This window comes from Callospermophilus lateralis, chromosome 3, assembly GCF_048772815.1.
Source record: "Callospermophilus lateralis isolate mCalLat2 chromosome 3, mCalLat2.hap1, whole genome shotgun sequence".
Lineage (NCBI taxonomy): Eukaryota > Metazoa > Chordata > Mammalia > Rodentia > Sciuridae > Callospermophilus > Callospermophilus lateralis.
Genome location: NC_135307.1, coordinates 191,642,879 through 191,648,878, shown reverse-complemented (window position 1 = coordinate 191,648,878; position 6,000 = coordinate 191,642,879).

Here is a 6,000-nt window from a genome sequence, read left to right as displayed (position 1 = left end):
AGATTGAAGCTAGGGGATTCTACCCCTGCGCCACATGCCCAGTCCTAAGTTTTATTTTTGAGACAGGTTCTCACTAAGTTGCCCGGGTTGATCTCGTGTTCTACCCTCCTTCCTCAGCCTGCGGAGGAGCTGGGATTGATTACAGGCATGTGCCAGGGTGCCTGGCACCCATTTTACAGATAGAAACTGAGGCACAGAGAGGTGAGTGATTTGCCCAAGGTCAAGGTGTAGGTGGCCCAGCCAGGATTCAGACTCGCAGAGTCTGACGTCAAGGCCCCGGGATCTTAACAGTGCACTCTGTGGTCAAGCCGGAATGGAGGCCCCTTCCCAAGCTAATACAGAGAGGCATGTTCTCAGGATCCGCATTTATTCTCCTGTCCACAGATGATTGAGGTTTCCCTAATTTTCCCCCATTAGGAAAGAGAGAGAAAGGTCCCTTTGGGGCCATAAATGAGGTAAGAAAACTGCTTTGATGTCACCACAAGCTGTATTTCTGTCCTAGGAGTGGCAGAACAGGCTCAGCCCAGCGGGGGCAGTCACCCTGCAGTGGCACACACGTCCGCAGGACACACCCAAGGGGTCCACGTGCGCCACGCGGGTTCAGCGCTGCTGCATGCTGGTTTATTTGATCCGAAGAGAACACTCTGGAATGCCAGCCGGGGACGCGGATCCAAGGTTAACTTGCCCAAGTGTAAGCGGCAGGGCTTGGCCCTGGGGTCCGGTTCCTCCTCCGGGTGGAAGCACCCAGGTGCCGCCGCAGGCGGGTGGCAAGGCGGGCCACCCCGGCACAGGGCGAGCGGGACCTGCCGGCAAAACGGAGACTGAGGCTGGGTTTTGAACGAAGCCCTGGACTTTGTGTCTCATGCTCCAGTTCAACCGGCCTCTGGTCACCCTTGGTTTCCAGGGAGCTGGCCGGCCCTGGGTCCTCAAAGCAAACCACCTGCAGGTCAGGCTGAAGGCAGCAAGGCCAGTGTGTATCATGTCCCGTTGGGACAATACCCATTTACTTGCTGGCCCCGGGTTCTGCTGTCCCCACGTTCTCATGGGCTCTGCTGGATGCTAGGCTCAGTGTCACAGGCGCGTTGAGAGGTCGCCGTCCAGTCCTCCTCGGGAAGCCAGCTTTGAGCTCACTTTGGAGGTTGGCAGCTGCAGAACCGAGGCGCGCACCCCCGACTTGCAGCCCCGAGGCTCCCTCTGCCCTGCGGTCCTGCGGCCCTTTCCATCTTTGCATTTAAGGCAAGTGCCTTGCCGATCCTGGTGGCGCAGGACTGTAATCCCAGCAGCTCGGGAGGTAGGAGGATCACAAGTTCCAGGGAGCCTCAGCAACTTAGGTGCTGGGAGCCATCAGCCAAGTAGGTATGACAATCTCCTTGCCAGCTTACTCCCATGCTGTCTAGTGGAAGGACTTCTGTAAGGTGACCTTGCTCAAGGACCAGGGCAGGATCCGTGTTTAGGGTGTTCCCCCTTTAGAATAGGGCAGTTTAGCATAATAGGAGATTAGGGTGTTCCCCCTTTAGAATAGGGCGTATCCTGCTGCTGAGTTCCTCTTGAGTGCTTAGGGTCAGACAATATATTTTGAGAGAGTGGATTTGGGCAGAGAACGTGGATTCCCCCAGAACGTGTTTGTAGACGGCCGGTGTGAGTTCGAGAATAAAGAATTGCTGTTTGAATCTACAAGCTGTGTGGAGACTCGTGATTTGTGCCCAGCCAGAGACTGCGGCACTTAGGCCCTAAGCCCAGTTTCAAAATAAAGAATTAAAAGGGCTGGGGATGTGGCTCAGTGGTTCAGCGCCCTTGGGTGTAAATAATGAAGTGAAGGCAAATACTTTGAATGTCCCACAGACTTGTAGAAGAACCAGAGGGACAGGGACATCCCTCAGGAAGAGGTGGCTTATGGGGCCATCCTGCTTCCATTCGGGCTGGGGCCCTGGGCTGCTGTGAGGTGTCCTTCCTGGAGTCCGCTGGGTGCCCCAGGGGAGCCTTCCCCACACCCGCCTGCCATCCCTCCACCCAGCACCTCCCCTGAGGTGAAGCCAGAGGAGACCCCAGAAGATTCCTAAGGAGGAAATGAGGTTAGAGAGACAGTCACCCCCCAAAGGGAGCCCTTTGTGCTATTGTGTGCACACAGTAGGTGCTTCATCCATGGTTAATGACTTCTACCGGGTACTGTTCTGTGCACTAGAGCCCCTTTCAGTCTAATGAGGATGACAGATAATAAGGAAGTGAATTTTTCAAAGAAATAGAATATTACACTAAGTGAAAGAAGCCAGATAGAAAATGCCACATTTTTATTCCGTTCATAGGAAGTGCTCAAACAGGCAGATTCACAGAGATAGAAAATAGCTCATGATTGACAGGTGCGGGGTGAAGTGCACGGAGAGTCTTGTCAGGGTGATGGGAATGTTCAGGAATCTGAGAGTGGAGACAGTGGCACAGCACGGGGAATACACTTCAAAATGATGAAGGTCATGTATTATAGGAATATTTCAATGACAATTTTTAAACATTTTGTCTGTGTGTGTGGTGCTGGGGATTGAACCCAAGGCCTTGTGCAGGCGAGGCAAGCACTCTACCCACTGAGCTCTAGCCCCAGCCCCTTAAAACATTTTTTGGAAGAACAAAACAGGAGAATTTCACACAGTGCTATGAGCCACGAAGTCAAGAAAGTAAAACGTTGAAAGACAGCAATGGTTTGGGCAGGTGGAGGGACTACCTCAGGCAGGATGGTTTCCTCTGAGGCACAGACTTTTGTGATGGGACCTGGCAGGCTTAGAGGGCAGCTATATAGACACACACAGCGAGTGCAAGGGTCCTGAGGCAGGGATAGCTCTGCATGTTCAAGGAGAAGTCAGTACAGCTGGAGCTGGGTGAGCTGGGGAGAGGTCAGAGAGCCCTGAGGAGGCAGTGGACCAGAGGGGGCCTTGCAGACCACTAACAGACGTTGGAGTTCGGCTCACCATCAAAGGGGAGCCCCAGGTGAGTTTGAGCAGGAGAAACATGATCTGATACAGGAGGCAGCGGGTAGGGATCAAAGCAGAAAATACAGGTAAAGCAGCTGGCACGGCTCTGGGGCTGGCAGCACCCAGAAACCCCCAGTCACTTCCATAAACCAGAAAGATGCCAGCTTGTCAGGTTCAGTTGAACACAGGAAGTCAAGACCAGGGGCATCTTGGTATTTCCACTGACTCATGCCCTATTGTGTGAGTCACCTTCCCTATCAGTTATTCCTCTCCTCCCCACAGTCACCTTTGTGTCTTTGCCACCGTCCCCACCCTGAGCCTGGTGACAGATGGAAACACTATCTTCTAGACGGCCCTGAGCTGATCTTTTTGCTTTCTCTCTCTCTTAAGAACGTAATATTTTACTGGGTGTGGTGGTGTATGCCTGTAATGCCAGCAACTCAGGAGGCTGGGGCAAGAGGATTGCAAGTCTGAGGCCGGCCTCAGTAATTCAGTGAGGCCCAAAACAACTTAGAGAGACCTTGTCACAAAATAGAAAATGAGAAGGGCTGGGGTTGTAGCTCAGCGGTAGAGCACCCCTTGGTTCAATCCCCAATATAGCAACAAACAAACCACAGCAAACCCATCCTGGCTTTAGGTTTTATTTTTATTGAGGTCATTCATACACATAAGTTGAAGAGTCAAATTTCAATTCATTTTCCAAAGAAAGAAATCTCCACTTTACTCCCTCTTCCTATTACCCCTCTCACCTTGAATTTTTTTTTTCTGCCTTTAACCCTGCCTCTAGGTAACACGCTTGTATTGCAACTTGTTAATTTTTCTTTTCCAGTCTGACCTGCTCTCCACTGCAGATGACGAGGCTTCTGGGGGCTTTGCCCTCCCACACCCGAGTGCTCCAGCACATACACACACACACACACCCTTGCCCTCCCCCTTCCTCTCAATATAGCTAAATGGTGACTTGGGTGAGGTCGATACTTGCCATTCACCTCGTGGGGATCATGTAAGCGCCATTTGCAGCTGAGCTCCGCGGTGCACTGGGGTGGCCTTGACTTTCCTGCTCAGCTTTTCATGTTTCCTTGGTTATTAATTATCCTCCTCTCCTGCCCCCACCCTGGCCTAATTTTCTCAGTACTTGTCAGTTCAACTGCAAACTCTTTGACGGAGGTCCAAGTGTCCTCTCAACCCTCTCTAATTTATCATAATTCTATCCATTTACCTCCTGGACAAAACACCCTGGAGTCTCAGATAAGCGAACTCCTGGACTGCATACTCTTTGGTTTAGGGCCACCATCCTGAGGTTTCTTGCTGTCTCCATTTAGGGATTGTGCTTACTTCAGTCCCAATCAGAGTTTCTGTTTCCCGTGTCAAGGGTCTTATTCTTTTTTACTTGACCCGCCCCCCGCCTTTTTTTTTGGTACCGAAGATTGAACTCAGGGGCACTCGACCACTGAGCCACATCCCCAGCCCTATTTTGTATTTTATTTAGAGACAGGGTCTCACTGAGTCGCTTAGGGTCTTGCTAAGTTGCTGAGGCTGGCTTTAAACTCGTCATCCTCCTGCCTCAGCCTCCCAAGCCTCTAGGATTACAGATGTACACCATTGTGCCCAGCTGACCCTTATCTTTTTGATGTAAGCACCTTAAGAAAGGGTATATGGGAAGTAGAAATCTTGAGACTTTCTGTAGCTAAAAATGTTTTTATTCTGTTTTTTTTTCTTTGACAATGGTTTAGCTGGGTATAGAGTTCTAGGTTGAAAATCATTTTCCTTTGGAATTTGGAAGACACTACTCTCACCTGCTTGCTTCTAAGTTTTTATTAAGTCTAGGTTATTCTGATACTTTATATGTAATGTATTTCCCCGTCTCTTCTGGAAGTTCACGGGTTCTTTTCTCATATTTTGAAGTTTTGTAATAATGTTTCTTGTCAAGATCTGAAAGTTTGGTTCTCAAGTGGACTTTTAGTTGATTTCCTTATTTAATACCCTCCTCTCTGGAGGTGCCTACTCATTTCAATTTCATTTTCAAAGTACCTGGTGCAAAAATTCCTGAGCCTTTTGGAGTTTTGGGGAGTAAACCAGGTTGGCCTTGGCTTTCCCCATACCAATTCAGAATTCTGTATTCCCAGTTCTTTTGAGTGGTTCACCCACTAACCTATCCACTGGCTGTTATACAAAATGTTTTATAATCTCCTCTTCTGTTCTCAGGTGCATGAAGGCTTATTTTCATAATCGTAAACCCCTGCCTTGTCAATCCAGTGGTGCTTAGTGGTATTGCAAAAGTAAAAACATACCTTTGTTCTGTCATCTTTTCCCCAAAGTCTGGCTGGCTGATCTGAACACAGCACTTTCTCCATTGCTGAAACCACATATCTTCCCCAGGGCCTCTCCTGACTCCCCTCTCCTTCCTCAGGCTACCTCTGAGGTTGATCACTAGTAAACATGGGGGACATTTAACAGGATCCCCCTCAGTAGTGATCACCACGTGGGATTACCCTAAGAAGTCCCTGGGATGCAGGAATGGGGGAGAATTAAGACAGGAAAGAGCAAGAAGTCAGTACAGGTGCGGAGCCAGCCACCACTGTGGGCAGGCTGAGCTTGACCCCATGGGGGGTCTCAGGAAATAGTTGAGGACGTGCAGCACAGACTGGCCCCGCCCAAAGGGTGAGGGAGTGGGGCATGGATTCTCCAGGGGCCACTAGCTATTTGTTAAGAAGCATGAATTCCCCGGATGGCTGGCTTGTTCTGGGCTGGGAGGGAGCCCTTTCTCAGTCAATCTCTGTCACTAGGTCAGAATACCCGAGACTGGGACATTTAGAGAGAGAGGATATTTATCTCTTACAATTCTGGAGGCTGGGAAGTCTAACACTGAGGGGTGGCATCTGGCAAGGGCCTTCTCGCTGTGGCATTCTGTGGCAGAAGGGCAAAGAGAAGGCGAGAGAGAGGGGCAAAGGAGGGCCAAATTGATCCTTTTATAGAGAACCCAGTCCTGTTGTAACAAGGCTACTCTTACTACAATGACATGGATCCTTTGAGGAGGGCA